Source organism: Cydia fagiglandana, chromosome 14 (genome assembly GCF_963556715.1).
Source record: "Cydia fagiglandana chromosome 14, ilCydFagi1.1, whole genome shotgun sequence".
Taxonomy (NCBI): domain Eukaryota; kingdom Metazoa; phylum Arthropoda; class Insecta; order Lepidoptera; family Tortricidae; genus Cydia; species Cydia fagiglandana.
In genome coordinates this window covers 17809046-17829465 of record NC_085945.1, presented here as the reverse complement: position 1 = coordinate 17829465, position 20420 = coordinate 17809046, and the positions used below count along the sequence as shown (strand labels likewise).

General features: G+C 36.6%; 1 protein-coding gene across 2 annotated transcripts in view; it reads left to right on the top strand.

Moving 5' to 3' along the window:
• LOC134670916 (alpha-N-acetylgalactosaminidase) overlaps positions 1 to 20420 on the top strand; it is a 115423-nt gene that overhangs the window by 27283 nt on the left and 67720 nt on the right. The gene's annotated exons all lie outside the window — the stretch shown is intronic.

Genomic DNA, 20420 nt, shown 5'->3' with positions numbered 1-20420 from the left:
GTGAAGGCCAAAGGCCGACCTCCGCGTAGCCCGAAGGCCCGAAGCGTCCAGGATGTCAGTGCTTTAACACAGAACAATAGTACAAGTGTCTAAATGCGAAAGCCGAAGGCCGAGCTCCGCGTAGGGCCGAAGGCCCGAAGCGTCCAGGATGTTAGTACTTAAACACAGAACAATAGTATAAGTATCTAAATGTACTATTGTACTGTATTGTACTGTACTATTGCTTTGTGTTTGAATACCGAAGTCGAGCATCTCGCGAATGCTTGATGTATTATAATAATTTAGAGTAAGGCCAAGCGCGCACCACGATTTTTTGTCCTGCGATAATTTTGTCGCAGAAATGCAACGTATGTGTTTATATGTTAGTGCGCGCATATGCGACAAAAAAATCGCAGCTATTTTAAAATTGTGATTTGTCACATTTTTTACGCGATTGTTCGCGACGCGATTGTCGCAAAGTGAATTGCAGCATGCGGAGTTGTATGGCCCCGCGCGCACTATGATAATAAAATCGCACCCCGGCCGGACCTCAGTCGGCATTTCGCTCTCCAAACCCCAACATCTCGGCACCTGCATCTCCAATGGAGTCTCAAAATGAGACGCTAGATGTTGACCATTTAATTATGGAAATAGACGGGGATCACCTTTGTGTTATAAATGCTCAAAGTCATACAGCAATCGCATATTAAAGACACGTTTCATGACAAGCGACTGGTACGAAATCCCTGTTGAGAATGAACAAATCGTCGACTTTTTCATCGCAGTGCGCGCAGTGAATTTTCTGCGATATATTACAGCGCGATTCTAAAATCGTGTCGCAAAAATTAATATCGTGGTGCGCGCTTGGCCTATAATACCTTAAATGTATACTCCTTCAATTTGAATTTAGAACTCATTATTATTTTTTATTTGATTTTGTTTCTAGTTCTATGCCATATATATAGACTTTAATATTATTTAGAACTGCTAAAAAACAAGATCGGATTACTTTAAATATTTCGTCAATTTTACCTTTGTTTCTAAAAACTGTGATATTTAACTGTCATATACTATTAATGTCTTCCAAAATTATTTTCTCGTAACAGGACTGAGGGGCTACCGCGAAAACCGAAATTCGCAATTTGCGGGGATCTTTCTCTTTTACTCCAATGAAGGCGTAATTAGAATGACAGAGAAAAATGCTCGCAATTTGTGAACTTCTATTTTCGCGGTTATAGCCCTGAATCTTGTTGCTCACCGATCCGTTCAAAAATATACATAAGTACTGAATATAATGAATAGATATTATAATTATACAATTAATACAGAAATGTAATGGTACTTAATGAAAAGGAATATTGTGATATTGTTTCGACGAATCAGATACTCTCAATAAAATCTATACATGAGGCCAAAGCTGTTCATAAATATTAAATAACTTTATTATCTCTATACGCCTTACTAACTCTATGTGTCCTATTGTGGAAAAACAAAACACAACGACAGTCAAGAACGGAATTCTTAATTTGAATTTTTCAAATTTTTGAGATGCCTAGTCCATTGGTTGGAAAGCCCGTTCGAAATTGAAACTTATTTGCAATATAATAAGGTCGTATTTTGTAGATCTCACTCATACTTATAGTAGGCTATTGAGATAAAATTAAATATCCCACAAAAATAAGCAAGCAGAATTAAACTTTCTGTCAAAGACATAAGTCATAAATTTCAATGCCAAAGTTTTAACTAAGGATGTTTCTCGCCTAATATGAATTGACCAGTGTAAGCATCAGTTAGCTAGCCCTAAGCAACCAAAGGTCAAGCTGCAGTTGAAAAACTAATAAAGATAAAGTTAAGCTGATAATTTTCCCGCCGTCTCCATGCTTCTTTAAGTTGGGTATTGACTGGTCAGCTGCCTGTTAGCTATAGTTTTCGCGAAAATCGCCAGGACAGAGGTGAAAATTTTTGTATGAAAACTTGCAACTTTAAATGCATTTTTTGACGAAACTATTGCAGTCTAAAATGAAGTCAAAATCAGTCCATCGACTCAATTTTTTGCAAGCTTTCTAATGGTACCCCACACGATTCTTACAAATGAAAAAAGTTTCAGCCTACCCCTCTCAACCCCCTAAATTTCCCCCTTTAATAAGAAATAAGCAGTTTTGACTTATTTACAATATGAGTGGTGGTAATTGCTATAACTGTTCCAAATTTTAGGTATCTATGTCAAACGGTCTCTGAGAAAAACGTATTTAACTGATTTGCAAGACCGAAGTGATCCCATAAGTGTTCCGTAAACAAAGTTTTGTACGGAACACTAAAAATGGATAGTCTGAAATACTCGAGCGCGTCAGATTAAGATATTGGGGGTTGATTTTAGTGTTTAAAGACTAAATTTAACTAATCTGACGATAAGTCCTTGACGCCGCCGAGTTATAGGGTCGCGAACTTGTAAAAAAAAACGTTAATCCGGCATTCTCGAGCGCGATTTTTTTTTTTTTATTTTGAAGAATATAATCTAAAACTTACTGAAAATACAAAATCTGCCGGTTTCCGCATGACCGGAAGTGTGGAGGAGCCATTTCGTCTTCCTAAGAACGCGTTGCGGCATATAAGTCGCGAACGATACATTTTACGAAAAAAAAGTTTAAATAAACAAAAAACTTTTTGACTTGAAGCATCATAAAAACTCAAACTCCCGGTTTTTTGAGTATATCTCGAAATATGAGGGTGTTAAAAAAATTTTATATGAAATAACGATGATTAAATTATGTGACTTTTATTATATCTCAATTTTTTTTTTTCTAAAGCTTCTCGACAATTTTCGTGGACTCGGAAAAAGTTACGCGTATCTGTATACAAAAGTATTATTAACATGTACAGTTTCATGTATGTATATTATTCAATAGCCTGTTGATCCTCAAATTGTTTTTTGGACGTACCGTAAGCAAAACGAAGTGAAGAATTGAAGCAAAAAAGAGGAATTTGCCATAAACATGTAATACAGACTGAGCGCTTCGCGGAAATATGCCGTCCTACCAGTGCCTCTACCATCAGTTGGCAGAGTATTTTTCACTTACTTTCAGTGAATAAACGTGCCGTGTGTCACGTTTCACGTTTCTTTGCGGTCTTATGTACCTAACTTCACTCCACTCCAAACGATGATGTCCCTTTCTAAGTATACTAAAAAACAGAGCAAGAGTTATATCGGAGTTTTATACAGCGCCTCTAGGATTCACCTAAAGAACTAAATAACAAAATTGACACATTTTCTCACGTCTACGTAATTTACTATCTATGCATCTCGCTCTCGCATATTAGTGCAAGTGAGATGCACAGAAAGTAATGTTACATAACTGATGGTAGCCGTGAATATGGAGGGTAGAGGTAAGGAGAATCCTTTTTGACTTTATGAGAAAACTCCTTTATGGGAGAATAATGAGAATATTTGCAAAAACTGGGCACGCTGTCAGCTATTATAATTTTTCTAAATCTCTCCAGAGTAGCGAAAAAAAGAAAACCCATAAACCTAGTTTTTCATTGTATCAATACCGTACTAAAAATCATGGGGAATGGAAGATACTCGTATTTACAAGTGGAAAAACGTTTTCTCTTTTTGTATGGACGATTACGTAGTATACTTCCCTCTTAAGGTTTTTGACGGACACTTTTTCATTATTAATTACATGGAGATTGTATTCCTTACCTCTACTATCCACTAAGAGCATTTAGAAGGGAGATGTCATCGCTGTCATTTTCTTTACAAAACAGTCTGCCGATTTTTGCGGGGGAGGGGACGTCAAATGTATTGCTATTTCTACATGATTTGTACGTAACGTACAAATAGCCATGTCAGTCCATACAAAAGTTTGCACAATTGTGCAAGTTTTTCGGCAGAGGGGTAAGTAATAATGTCAGGAAAAAAATAAAGAGTATACCTACGAGACTACTACGACTATGATATTTGATTTATTCGGTTGTCAATATAAAACAAATGTAGGTGTTCTTTCTTCTCGTATGAGACGCCATTACTATGTAGTCTTGCTTGAGATTAATAAACATTACCAATATGGTGTTAAAACAAGCTTTTCTTTCCTGCTTGGAACCCTAATCCTAAATCCTAACAGTAAGCACTCAATGGCCACTCCAGTTATTAAATGCTCTAAGACCAGTTTTGTCACTTTGTTACTGACTCAACCTTCATTCTACAATTTTTTAAAGATTTGACGTTGCCATAGTTACGAAAATAATAAACATCAATGTTAGTAAACAATGTATAAATTAAAATATAATTGTATTCAAGACAAAAATTGCAAAATATGATAATTACGTAAATATCATTAATAATCGAGTTAAAATTATGACATTGCGTGTTAAAAAATAGGAAGCAAAGTATACGGCGCGATTATACAGGCTACTTTTGGCTACATATTTATTACCTATGATGAAAATAGTATACACATGAGAAGAAATCTTAAAATATTAAAATAGGTATGTATTATAATGGTCCGCTTCAGTCCGCATCATGACAGTGGCCGTCTCCTACTGCTAAGTAACATTATCTAATAGAGTGTCCGGAAAGAGAAAAGTCGTGAAATTTAGGGGAGCCCATACATTATACCTACGACTCTTCTCTTTCCGCACAGACCCTACGTATGACCTTAATAGCGATCTTAATTTTATAGTACCTATATGATCTCGAGTATATTTCAGTGCCAAGCGCCCCATTTCCAATACAAAATGAACCCACGCAGCAGGTTTTTGGCAATAAATGTGATTAAATCTTATTTAAATTTTCAGATTCAGAACCACCAGCAAAAGTTTTTGAAGAAAGTTTTATATTTCCTGTTACCAAGTTGACATGAAAAACGATTACCTAGGTACCAAACACAATAATTTGAACAACGGAAAATAAAATAATACTTACTTAGTAAAGAAAAATAAATAAACCCACAGAACATTTGTATGTTTTATTTTATTTAAGATAATAATGCTTAATAAAATACGTAGCAATTCTTGTGTAAATATTATAATAGGTCTTGCGGTATGTCTTATTCTTACTATTATGTGTTATGTGCACCCAGCAACAAAAACAGCAACATGTCTATGTACCGCTCCTTGTATTGAGCCTTAATTCTTAATACATATGTAACTTCTACATGCATACATGATGCAATCCGGGTTTTCATGGAAATGTTGTTTTCAATCAGCTTCTTGCCTAAAACCAAAAGCTGCTCGTAAGCAATGTGATTTTCGCAAATGTAGCAGTAGAAATAGGAAAATATGATGTCAAGTATAACTCATTACCTTTGTACTAAATCAGCCTTTTATCGAACTATTAATTGATTTATCCCTTAAAGTTTTGCTTGAAGTTCACATACTGTTATAAATTTATACATATACGTTGAAAATTGCATTAATATTCGTGAAAAATCAGCGTATTTGTTGTGTTTACAAGTTGACAGAAATGTCACGTTGGAAACGCACGTATTTTTCCATAACATCTGTCACGTTTACTCGCGTAAAGTATTTACGCAGAATAATTCTGGTTCAGTTTTCATTATATAATTAGAAAGAGAGCGTTTTAGGTGTGAAGTTAGGCAAGTATGGAAAACTCGCGTAAAAACGTTTGTAACTCATGGTACAAATTGAAATTTTTAGTTCTTTACGTGACCGGTAGAGGCACTGTACAATTACTCCATACATTTTCCTTAACTTTCTCACTATCTTCACTTCTCACTGTCATTCACGGAACTCATAGTAGAGCTACAGTATTTTTCCTTTATTTCGCAACATTGATGGTGGGGAAAGAAGCGGTAGAAGGGAATTAATTTTCGGTACACCCTAATATATATATATATATATATATATATATATATATGTTTATGGTCCCCTAACGTAGACCTATGTGCCCTCAGTATGACGCCGATTGAAGAGAGAGAAAAGACCCGACGGTATATTTCTCGAATGTGCTGGAAACTTACATATCATACATAACAATACAATTATAATCCAATTTTTATATCATTTCATTTTTTTATACAATAAATAATACACTTCGTACTACATTTCATCTACATTTACGTTGGTTGTATCTATCGCTTTATTGTCATTTTTAAATTCCCCGTTTTATCAAGGAGAAAGAAAGGAAAAAAAAGAAACCAAAAAACCTTTTTCGGTCAGATTAAGAGAACCCACCAACATTTTTTTTTTTGCATTTTCAAAAATTCATCGTAACTTATCGTCACGCCGAAATCGTCAGTTTTTTTAAAGGAAGCTTCCTTGGGGCCTACTTAACACCCCTTCCGAAAATCTGACGCGCTCGAGTAATTTTTTTTTTTTTGCATTTTTGACTACTTTATATGCCTACCCCCACCACGAAAACCGGCACATTAGTATACCGTTGTTATCAGAGGCACTCGGGGCATACGTAGTATGAATGTCTGACGCGCTCGAGAATGCCCAAGTAACTGTTTTTTTTTAACATTTTTGAAAAACCGTACACGCCAAACCCACCGCTAAAATGGTTTTTGCCATACGAGCTTTTCTTTTCGAAACTATTTTATCATTCGATTTTGATAGGTCTCGACGACGCCGTTGAATTACGCCATTTAGCTACCTCGCCTCCCTAACTATTATAAACTTAAAACTAAACACAATTTAGTCGACAAAACTGCTCTTGTGTCGGATTCGGCAGTTTGCCTCGGAACCTCCGAAACACGACACTTTCGGCCAGAAGTCGGCGCACTCGATGGTCCCCTGCAGCGGTCGCGGCACGCGCACCACAAAAGAGTTGAAGTGCACGTAGTGGCGCGATCGAAGCTGGAACACCCTCAGCGTGTAGCCGGTCTTCTGGTGTACATACTCCACCACTTCAGCAGCCGTGGCGGTGTAATGCAAGCCGGTTCGGCGGTACCACACTGAGTCTTACGATACCATCGAGCTGATCTGATAATGGAGACAGGAGTTGGCCATAGGGACTCGGTGAATGAAATAACGCAATCTAAGGTTAAGACGTTAAAATAAGAAAAGTACAATCAGCGATAAAAGCTTGTACAAGTCGTACAACGCACTTGTACGTGTCAATAAGGTCGTAAGTCTCATGACATTTGTATGAACAAAAGCCCTTTTAAGTAACCACGTGACTGGTGTGACCACTAATTATCATTTGCTCTTAGTTCTCACCATACGTCGGACTATAGGGGGCAGTTTGAGGGCAAGGTAAAATTAACAAAAAAATCTTAACTTACGAGTATCATAATGTACCTAGTATTTGTAACATAGCCGTGTTCATAGAACTTGACATGCCCAGTTAACTCATTTGTTTTGTTCCTTTCTCACAGCTGCAATAGGCATGTTGACAAGTTTTTAGAACTGTATTCATTTTATAGATAGACACGTAATTATTACAAAAAAATATATTTAAAATTTTTATTCATTAATTTTAAATACTAAATAGAGCTTAATTAGTTTAGTGTTTAAAGTTTGAGCCTAAACGCTCTAAGCTGTCACGTGACGTCACGAACAGATAAATAAACAAACTGCTGCCAAAATGTCAGTCCTAGCGTAGAACAAAAGCTGTAGTATTTAATTTATCTCTCTTTCTAAAAGATCAGTATTACGTAAATATATAAGCTAAAATAATGAATAACAAGTTTTACATGTCTTATGCAGTGCCTATCTGTAAAAGAACAACAATCAAGACCCTAGAGTATAAAAAAATATATTTGTTACATGATACTTACGTTGCAGTTACGAATTTTGACTTGAATGATATTGTTACTTGCGAACTATATGTATACATATTACGTTCAGCGATGATAAAACCATTTCAAAAATGAATCACAATAACTAATTTCACACAAAAATACTTACAGTTACAATTTAAGATGAATTATTATGATACAACTAAAATTGTGAGTGCAAATATAGTGGCGCAGATATAACTTTTTAATTTATTTATTTTTTGTTTCCGACAGCCAACATGGCAATGATAGTTCCATTCAGCCAAATTATTAAAAAGATTTTGGTGAAATATCGTATTATATAACATTTTATTTATTTAATAACTAATAAATATATATTTTATATCATGTCATAATATTTTTTGTACGTAATAAATGTCTATTGTCGAAATAAAAAATACATACACTGTTTGAACATCCAAACTCTTTGGCGGTGTCCTATGGATTACGGTCAGGTTTGACGACTAGTCTGTGGTGTTTCTCATGTCATGACGTCACGCGCTCCGATTGGCGTTTGCAGTCACGTGATACTGGGCATTATTTTAAATACTTTTGACTATTTTTAATTAATTAATTACGCATATTTACACTTACACAATATGATTTTCAGCATTCTAATATTCCCTGCTATGGTAAAAACATAACATGTTATATATTTGCGATTCATGTCAACATGCCTATTGTCTGAGTGACGGATAAAGCCAAACGAACTTTTTCGCCATTTTGACTTATGTGTAGTTCAAGTACGTTTACAAATAACGCAGTTAGTTGCTATGATATTTGGAATTTCACATTATAAATACTAGGTACCAAATACTAAGTACAAATACTCGAAAGTGAATTGATTGATTTGCGAACCTTACCTATCATTCTGACATGCCACGAAAATGCCCGCTGGAGTCCGACGTATGGTTCTCACATATTATTAGACTCTTCGATTGACATGCAAATCAGAGCATTGTGGTGTTGTGCGCAAGTGCACGCGAAGATCTAGTTGGCAACGGTTTAAAGTACAAAAGGAAGCGGGAAAATGACCCTTTTGTCATTATCAAGCAACATTTCTTAGTTGAGAGTAGAAAATAGGAGAATGTCCGACTTGCACCCGAAGTTAAGAAGCCCCATAGTTGTTTCCTTCGTCCACAAATTCCCAGTGTAGTTTTCGGGAGTTTCAAAACCGTGAAGACAATGCGGCTTACGAAAAGTGGCAAATAATTATCAAGCTTACCAACTTATAATGTACAGTCAGCAGCAGAAGTTGGTAAGCGGGCGAGCTGTTCAAAATTACCTTGACATTGACACGCACTTAATTTCTTAACAATGAACTCGCGTCAAGATTATTTTGAGCACCGGCCCGCTTAGCAACTTCTGCTGCTGACTATACCTACGCTCAGTTCCCCTACTTAAGTACCTACCTACCCAAGTTGCCATGCTAATTGTATAGAAAAGTGAATACTTATGTCAGGGAACCGACTTTACCCTTATAAATCGGTCACATCTTCAGATGATCTCAAATCGCCAACTCCTGTCGCTAACACTGTCCCCAAGTGTCGTTATTCATGAATAACCGCTGCCTCCTGTCGCTAACACCGACCCCAAGTGTCGTAAGACTCGTAAGTCATGAATAATCGTTTAACACTAGTTTTTGTTTCACTTCTTGTGTGCATCCCCTTTGTCTGACGTTGATTCACGGGTTGGGTAACCAGACCTTGGGAAAGTGCTCTCGATTTCATTGCTAATTTGTTGCATATGAAGTCATATTCATACTTATTTGAGCTTGGACACGGTGCGGATAGTCCGCCGGTTCCTCTCTTTGCAGCCCTAACCACCGGCACCTTGGGCCTTGCTCCGCTGCTGGCGGCACCCTAAGTTAGTTTTTTTATAATGAGTTTGTATGTATTTTTTATTGTTTTTTTATGTGTTTTTGTATTTTACTTTTAGAAAGATAAGGTAAGGGGGAGGCCTATGTTCAGCAGTGGAAGTCTTATGGCTGAGATGATGATGATGATGAAGAAGAAAGATAAATAAATGATAATAGTAATAATAGGCATAAGAGTGGATACAATGGCGTTATTCATAAACACATGTCAAGTGTAACAAGCCCATGATAATCTTTTGTCCTTACCTATCCGTCAATTTAACATTAAATTAGTGTTTACCTACTTGTTAGAGAGGGAAGAAAATTGACAGAGCTTTGCTAATAAGTTTTATGAATGAAGGGGTATAAATGTACAACTATAGGTACATACGTTTACAACTAGACTATAACTATACTATTTTAGATAACCACTTTAACAAACGTGAAGATAACTTGATTCTTAAAGATGATTTTGGGTATAACTATCACAATAACTGTATTTTTGTATTATTATGTGTATATTATTAATAAAACCAGTTCTCATAGCCCACGTTAACCCAAATAGTTAATAACCCGTGGTGCAAGTTGGCTAATTAATTAAAGATGTATATTCATGCAACGTCGTAATTGTTGTGGCCGCATTTTTTACATTTCTAACCACTTTTGAGAATATTACAGTAAACACGTGTTCAGAAATGAGATATGAAAGAAAGTGAGACAGAAAATACATTTATTTTAACAACATATTACATATAGAAAAGAAGACATACAGACATAAAAACATATTGGACGGTAAAACATGCATGCACGTGACAGTAAACGAAATACATTTAATAGGATGTAGATTAAGTACTAAATAGATACCTACTCTCCGAGACTTAGACTGCATGGGATATGATAAAAATCCTATGTTCTTCCCCGGTGTCAAACTGTATCCATATAATGTGAATCGAAGGTTTAAGAGCGTGAAGAGGTAATTGACAGACATACATAGTTACTTTCTTATTTATAGTAATAGTAATAGGGATTTCGGGATTTGTTAGACATCTTTCATTAGCAGGGCAGACAACTAAGCAGTTACAACACGAAAATAAATATAGGTAATTATAATAATATAAATATTCTTTATTGAACCACAGAAAAATAAAACAAAAGTTAATAACAGATACATATTAAATTGCTAGATTCGTCATGTTCTAATTTCAGTAAGCATAATTTAGAGCAAATTTGTTTGATAAACCCTAAACACATGCAGATACGGTTAAACTCCATAGGGTTGCCTCAGGGTTCTCTGCTCGGACCCACATTATATGTCTTATATGTACATTTTCCTTACTTCGGCCGTTTAACGCTAATGCCCATTATCATCGGTTCCCATCGGTTGCGTCACGCTTTGTTTTCTCCGCTTTCGATTTCATGCGCGCGCGCCGGCCACACAGTGTAGCACTAAATGATACAATTAGTTGCAAGGCCTTAGATACTGAGTAATTAGTGCATTGTACGTTTCAGAAAACTAGATTACCATTTACTTGTTAGTATGTACACCAAGCCGAAAAATTGCTTGGGCACTTGAATGAATACATTTATTATGTATTCATGCTAATTTGCTATTTTAAAGATGTAAATTAAGAGCAACATTTAAATCAATAGCAACCAAATGATATACAATTAGTTCAAAGCTGTTTGAGAAACCCACAGGACATTTTTAGAATAGGCTATAATATAATAGTGTTGGGGCAAACAAACTTCCCTGCGGTACTCCAAAAAATATTTACACTTACGAACCATTCAACACCGAATACGAAGTCTATAAACTAATGTATTTAGAGAAGTAGGTATTAAATTAATACCTATTGATCATACAATTCGTAAAGCAAAATTAAGCTACCGACTAACAATTTAAAAGCAGTCCAAAGCGTGAGGAACTCCAAGCACCATCAAATAATAACTAAAAATACCGACAAAAATAAAGTTATAAAACTCAAATTTAATGATAAGATATGAAGAGTAAAATTTATGAAGATAATTCATGAAAAATGCATTATTAACATTATTATATTTGTCTAAGTTACGTAACCTTAAAATTGTATAACTCCGAGCGTGCACGCTGCACATGTCAATCACAGATGCAATAGAAATGTATGTGTATGTCCAGTGCATATCGATTCGTCAATAGTTATAATTATGGATTCATTAGAATGCATCGGATTGTGATCTTGTTACGATCATGCTATTCAAATATGTGTTGTGTATGGGCATCCCTGAGTGATTATTCAAAGTCAAAGAAATTGTAATCACTACGTGTAATCCGTGCTTCGTGTATAAATTTGCTACTATAGCTACACTTGCCCAAATCTAGATATTTTGTTATGATACTTATGATGTTAATACTAACTCAACTAAGCGCGATTTCGCTAAGCACATTATCATCTTCATCATTATATCTGCCCTTTATCGCCCACTGATGAGCATAGGTAAGCAATAGTGAGCATAGGCCTACCCTGCTAGTACGCCACTTATCCCGGTCCTGAGCGTATCTCATCCAGAAGTGACCCGCAATCTTCCAAATGTCGTCCACCTAACGAGCTAACACCAGACGCACCTTTCATCCGAAAGCGGCCACCATCCCATCAAAATATTTCGTCAAACTAATATGCATTATAGAGGTATTAAGTAATTAATAGACCCAGCGGTCGTTGTAACTGTATCGAGGAGTGGCAAGTCCGCTTCCAAGCGTGTTAACTAGTGCATTTCTGTGTCAATAAGTAAATGTTTTATTTATGAAGGCATTTTCAAGGTATTTGGCGGTCAAATCAGCAGTTATATAGCTATTTGACGTCAGCAGATGGTTGGCGATACAATGACCTTTAACGGACCAGAGGGTCTTAACGCCATCATCAAATAATCGATAATCGTTATCTAGCTGCCTTGCTATATTGTTATCGTTATCTGTTGCTCGAATATGAAAAACCGGGCAAGTGCGAGTCGGACTCGCGCACGAAGGGTTCCGTACCATAAAGCAAAAAGAAAACGGTCACCCATCCAAGTACTGACCACTCCCGACGTTGCTTAACTTTGGTCAAAAATCACGTTTGCTGTATGGGAGCCCCACTTAAATCTTTATTTTATTCTGTTTTTAGTATTTGTTGTTATAGCGGCAACAGAAATACATCATCTGTGAAAATTTCAACTGTTAGCTATCACGGTTCGTGAGATACAGCCTGGTGACAGACAGACGGACAGACGGACGGACGGACGGACGGACGGACGGACAGCGAAGTCTTAGTAATAGGGTCCCGTTTTACCCTTTGGGTACGGAACCCTAAAAATTGAAACAGGGTCATTATAAACGCCATATTTTCATAGAAATGTATGTCATTTTTAACATTTTGCGTTTTATTACTCGCGTGCTATTAAAAAAGCGCTGGTGGCCTAGCGGTAAGAGCGTGCGACTTGCAATCCGGAGGTCGCGGGTTCAAATTCCGGCTCGTATCAATAAGTTTTTCGGAACTTATGTACGAAATATCATTTGATATTTACTAGTCGCTTTTCGGTGAAGGAAAACATCGTGAGGAAACCGGACTAATCCCAATAAGGCCTAAGTTTCCCCTCTGGGTTGGAAGGTCAGATGGCAGTCGCTTTCGTAAAAACTAGTGCCTACGTCAAATCATGGGATTAGTTGTCAAGCGGACCCCAGGCTCCTAAGTGAGCCGTGGCAAAATGCCGGGATAACGCGAGGAAGAAGAAGAAGCGTTTTATTACTCGCAAACGATAAAATTCTTTGGTATTTTTTTGTCGTGAATGAATTGTCTACGCTACTACAAAGTACAAGATCTATAGAGTCCGCTTAAGCTAATAGCTTTCCACCGATTTGAACAGAAAAACCGGGCAAGTGCGAGTCGGACTCGCGCACGAAGGGTTCCGTACCATAAAGCAAAAAAAAAAACGGAAAAAATGCAAAAAGAAAACGGTCACCCATCCAAGTACTGACCACGCCCGACGTTGCTTAACTTTGGTCAAAAATCACGTTTGCTGTATGGGAGCCCCACTTAAATCTTTATTTTATTCTGTTTTTAGTATTTGTTGTTATAGCGGCAACAGAAATACATCATCTGTGAAAATTTCAACTGTTAGCTATCACGGTTCGTGAGATACAGCCTGGTGACAGACAGACGGACAGACGGACGGACGGACGGACGGACGGACGGACAGCGAAGTCTTAGTAATAGGGTCCCGTTTTACCCTTTGGGTACGGAACCCTAAAAATTGAAACAGGGTCATTATAAACGCCATATTTTCATAGAAATTTGACATTCATCAAGAGATGGCCACACTATGTCATTACAAATGCCATGCAGAGTTATCTTGGTCCGACTCTACAAGACTTTCTTGGCGTGGGACTAGGTTAAATCTGTAGATTGTCTCCCGAATAATTCTGAATACTGTCCAGTTAGCAGCAGAAGTTGCTGAGCGGGCGAGGTGTTCAAAATTACTTTGACACGCTCTTATTTCCTTAACAATAAAGTCGCGTCAATATCATTTTGAACACCTCGCTCGCTTGGCAACTTCTGCTGTAGAAGCTGCTGCTGAACTGCTGCTGAGTATTCTGAGCTCAACTTTGGTCCGGTCGTATTTATAATACGTTCTTTAGAATTCTCATAAAACGCTATACTAAGTTTCAGCGCACAAACCGGTCCGGCGACCTATATTATAATATTGAGTAACGTCCGGCGGACAACACTGTACTTTACTGTACATTCGGACACAGAGGTCGTACAACTTTTACAAAACATTACTTTACACTTAACGAAGATGTAAATTATAGGGGTCATGAAGATTTAGCGACTCTTTGATTAAATAATGTGTCAGTTCGTTTTGTATTTACCTAAGTTCCAATATGTATTGATGTTTTACTGAGAGTATAATATGTAAGTGTACCTAATATCAATAAATTTCGCCTCAAAAGATCATGAGACCACATTATTAATTATCATACCTACTATTGGACGAAAATGTCTGTCAAATTTTTTTAGGTGACCTGATTGAAGACTACCTCCTGGTAATAAAAATGAATTTTATGTGACCATACACAGTGGCATTGATCGCCGGCATCATGGGCGGAACAGCAATATAATTACGCGCGTGCGATAGAGATAGTAAATGGCGAGTCAATGTGTGGAATTATTCGTGCTTATCGTCCTTAATTTAGTGGATACCATGAGAATATTTACTACTTTAGGTACTGCTATAGAACCTACTACATACTAGTTCTTCAAGTATGTATTTATAGATTTTATAGATATTTTTAATTTAACGATACTATAGCAGGCAAGCTTAGAATAGAACATCTTAAATGAACATTTTGTTTCCTACTAGAAAAACGCTGTCAGTTAGCAATACAAACTAGCCTTTTCTTAAACCTGACTTGACTTTTAGTTCCTTATACTTACTTACCTTCGAGCAACACGGAAGGGAGGCGGCATTCGCACTATTTCCCCTCTGCCGAGGTACAAGATTAGCGCGTCAATAAAATCTAGCGCGGGTAATAAAACTAGTTGCACTTGGATTTTTCACTAGACTGAGTCCAGACGCGCGCGTGAACACTGCTGCACAAAAATGCCTGTTTGCTCGGTTTTTTGTTATAAAAAGAGGTCGGGGACATCAAATTTACAAAAAGAAAGTGTTACATTTCACATGTAATATTTTTTTTACATATCATACGTTTAATTATATTTAAATACAATTATTATATTTTAGTCTCAAGTAATTGTTGGATTTATCGATTTTACTCGCTCAGTACTAATTGCGGATCGGTCGAGCGACAAATCCGACTTCTCATCTCTCAGAATACAATGACATACTTCAAAGAAAATGTGTTAGTGTACGTGTTGTGACACTAGTCACTCGTCCGTACATAAAAAGAGATCGAGGTTTGCCAGATTTGTCTTTGACGTATGTCATTTTCTATGTATTTGTGTCGTCATTACAGAGGGCCTACCGCAAACCACGTTCGACGTGTTGCCTCCCTGTCACACTTACGTATGAATTTACAAGTGCCATAGAGAGGCAACACGTCGAACGTGGTTCGCGGTAGGGCCTTTGATTGGATTTTGTATGTAAGTGTGTGAGAAGTGCGACTGTGTGCACCTTCCCCCCGCGAAAAATGGCAGAATGATTTGTACGGTGAGATATCGCTTGGGCCCCTCCCTTCCGACGTGTCGGAAGCCGGTGTTGCTCGAAGTTACTTACTATTCAACATTCATTCATAAAACTACATGTCCATCGCCCCTTTCAGTGCCATTTTTAGTCAGTTTTCACTAACCACTTTGTCGTTACATGTACTCATTAACAGCTTGTTTTACAAATTTGCACCTTACTCCTTTCTGTTAAGGATACAAATGTAATGACAAGTGGAGGTATAACACGTTACATTTGGTCCAGTCCGTTACATAAATATTACGTCGCCCGGACGCGAATTAAATATAACGCGTCTCACGTTTATTATACTCGTAATTATCTATAATTTATTAATTACATGTTTTCGGCTGTGTAAAGTAATTGATTATTATAAATTTGCGATTTTGGCCATAATGAGAGCTTAGTGCCCACCGGTGGACGGGCAGCAGCGTCCCTCAAATTCGGTGTACTCGACTGCGATCGCCAACCCGCCTGCCAAGCGTGGCGATTATGGCATACACTCCCCAAAAGGGGGAGGCCTATGTTCAGCAGTGGACGTCTTATTGCTGAGATGATGATGATGATACCTTAGTGCATCATTGTATTAATTACGGGGAAATATTGTTGTAATTAGGGCCATAGTGTACAAATGAAAAGTCTTTTTGCCAATGTGATTCTGAGTCCAATTATCCTAAAAGTTTTACGATAAAAAGTAAAAGGAAGCATTTTTTTTGAAAACCCCCACCGACAAAGTGGCAATGGCATTTACCCGTATTTAGGGTTGCCAGATATCAGGAACTTTCCTGATATGTCAGGAATTTTGGCCGTTTGTCAGGAATGCGGCCGGAATACGATAGTGTCAGGAATTTAAGTGAATTAACAGACTTTTCTATTATGTATCTAAAAAGGTACATGATTCAAATTTGAACAAAGTATCAAGCATACATAGATATCGCTTACAGTTAGCCATAGCCCGCGTTACCAATATGAGAGAAATCAGAAAGATCAGAAAAATATTTGCAAATTATGAATTTTGGCAGGAAATCCCAAATTAGGATCTGTAGCTCTACTATGAGTTCCGTGAATGACAGTCGATAGTGAGAAAGTTAAGGAAAATGTATGGAGTAATTGTATAGTGCCTCTACCGGTCACGTAAAGAACTAAAAATTTCAATTTGTACCATGAGTTTTAAACGTTTTTACGCGAGTTTTCCATACTTGCCTAACTTCACACCTAAAACGCTCTCTTTCTAATTATATAATGAAAACTGAGCCAGAATTATTCTGCGTAAATACTTTACGCGAGTAAACGTGACGAAGTTATGGAAAAATACGTGCGTTTCCAACGTGACATTTCTGTCAACTTGTAAACACAACAAATACGCAGATTTTTCACGAATATTAATGCAATTTTCAACGTAATATGTATAAATTTATAACAGTATGTGAACTTCAAGCAAAACTTTAAGGGATAAATCAATTAATAGTTCGATAAAAGGCTGATTTAGTACAAAGGTAATGACACATATTAACTCACATTATAGACGGGTCTAACGCGAATTATATTCAATTACCTTTATTTACCGACGTTTCGACACAGGTTTCACTGGTCGTGTGAGTTAATATGTATTCAAAACGCGAAAGTTTAAAATATTATATTACAAAGGTAATGAGTTATACTTGACATCATATTTTCCTATTTCTACTGCTACATTTGCGAAAATCACATTGCTTACGAGCAGTTTATGGTTTAGGCAAGAAGCTGATTGAAAACAACATTTCCATGAAAACCCGGATTGCATCATGTATGCATGCGTATGCATGTAGAAGTTACATATGTATTAACAATTAAGGCTCAATACAAGGAGCGGTACATAGACATGTTGCTGTTTTTGTTGCTGGGTGCACATAACACATAGTAAGAACATACCGCAAGACCTATTATAATATTTACACAAGAATTGCTACGTATTTTATTAAGCATTATTATCAATAAAATAAAACATACAAATGTTCTGTGAGTTTATTTATTTTTCTTTACTAAGTATTATTTTATTTTCCGTTGTTCAAATTATTGTGTTTGGTACATAGGTAATCGTTTTTCATGTCAACTTGGTAACAGGAAATATAAAACTTTCTTCAAAAACTTTTGCTAGTGGTTCAGAATCTGAAAATTTAAATAAGATTTAAACACATTTATTGCCAAAAACCCGCTGCGTGGGTTCATTTTGTATTGGAAATGGGGCGCTTAGCACTGAAATATACTCGAGATCATATAGGTACTATAAAATTAAGATCGCTATTAAGGTCATACGTAGGGTCTGTGCGGAAAGAGAAGAGTCGTAGGTATAATGTATGGGCTCCCCTAAATTTCACGACTCTTCTCTTTCCGCACACTCTATTAGATAATGTTACTTAGCAGTAGGAGACGGCCGCTGTCATGATGCGGACTGAAGCGGACCATTATAATACATACCTATTTTAATATTTTAAGATTTCTTCTCATGTGTGTACTATTTTCATCATAGGTAACAAATATGTAGCCAAAAGTAGCCTGTATAATCGCGCCGTATACTTTGCTTCCTATTTTTTAACACGCAAAGTCATAATTTTAACTCGATTATTAATTATGTTTACGAAATTATCATATTTTGCAATTTTTGTCTTGAATACAATATATTTTAATTTATACATTGTTAACTAACATTGATATGTTTATTATTTTCGTAACCATGGCAACGTCCAATCTTTCAAAATTGTAGAATGAAGGTTGAGTCAGTAACAAAGTGACAAAATTGGTCTTAGAGCATTTAATAACTGGAGTGGCCATTGAGTGCTTACTGTTAGGATTTAGGATTAGGGTTCCAAGCAGGAAAGAAAAGCTTGTTTTAACACCATATAGGTAATGTTTATTAATCTCAAGCTAGACTACATAGTAATGGCGTCTCATACGAGAAGAAAGAACACCTACATTTGTTTTATATTGACAACCGAATAAATCAAATATCATAGTCGTAGTAGTCTCGTAGGTATACTCTTTATTTTTTTTGTTGACATTATTACTTACCCCTCTGCCGAAAAACTTGCACAATTGTGTAAACTTTTGTATGGACTGACATGGCTATTTGTACGTTACGTACAAATCATGTAGAAATAGCAATACATTTGACGTCCCCTCCCCCGCAAAAATCGGCAGATTGTTTTGTAAAGAAAATGACAGCGATGACATCTCCCTTCTAAATGCTCTTAGTGGATGGTAGAGGTAAGGAATACAATCTCCATGTAATTAATAATGAAAAAGTGTCCGTCAAAAACCTTAAGAGGGAAGTATACTACGTAATCGTCCATACAAAAAGAGAAAACGTTTTTCCACTTGTAAATACGAGTATCTTCCATTCTCCATGATTTTTAGTACGGTATTGATACAATGAAAAACTAGGTTTATGGGTTTTCTTTTTTTCGCTACTCTGGAGAGATTTAGAAAAATTGTGTCGCTTAACTTCAAACTCGGGTAAATCCATTGGACCCTCTCAGCAAATATCTACCCTATTACGTTTTCTTAATACCAAAATCGCATAATCTGACAGACGGATTTACCCGAGTTTGAAGTTAAGCGACTCAATTATAATAGCTGACAGCGTGCCCAGTTTTTGCAAATATTCTCCCATAAAAGAGTTTTCTCATAAAGTCATAAAGGATTCTCCTTACCTCTACCCTCCATATTCACGGCTACCATCAGTATATGTAACATTACTTTCTGTGCATCTCACTTGCACTAATATGCGAGAGCGAGATGCATAGATAGAAAATTACGTAGACGTGAGAAAATGTGTCAATTTTGTTATTTAGTTCTTTAGGTGAATCCTAGAGGCGCTGTATAAAACTCCGATATAACTCTTGCTCTGTTTTTTAGTATACTTAGAAAGGGACAACATCGTTTGGAGTGGAGTGAAGTTAGGTACATAAGACCGTAAAGAAACGTAAAACGTGACACACGGCACGTTTATTCACTGAAAGTAAGTGAAAAATACTCTGCCAACTGATGGTAGAGGCACTGGTAACCCTATACGTATTGCACTACCCACAGCAGCAAATTGCCTGTATTATTGGTTAATTTAGTAATTCGTGTTATTAGCCTTACTGTGATATAATGGAGTTTGAGTGATGGCTAGATTGCTTCGTGAGGTTTCATAGTTCACTGTACTTTATTTGAAATACCAATACTAATTGAAAATAAGAGAATCAACTATATATTATCAACTATGTATGTTTTCTGGCATTAAGTTCGCCTTTTGTACAACACAGTTTAAAATAAATAATACATAGGTACATGTCTGATTGGCAATGTATCGTAGTTATCTTATTACTAGCTGCTGCCCGCGACTTCGTCCGCGTGGAATCTTATCTTCAAAATTTTACATCTTTAGTACCTATAATTTTCATGTCCAAGCAATGTTGAAATTAAGTACTTTTCTATTTTAGCACGTTGTATGAAGTTTTAAGTCAAGTGGATTTTGATGTTGGTTGCAGAAATTACTTTTTTTGTATTCTCATAATAGGCACCTATGCCCTTATACAAAGATTCAAGTTCCGCACTCACAAAATATCTGATCTCCATACAAACTTTCAACCCCTTTCTCACCACCTTGGGGGATGATTTTCAAAAAT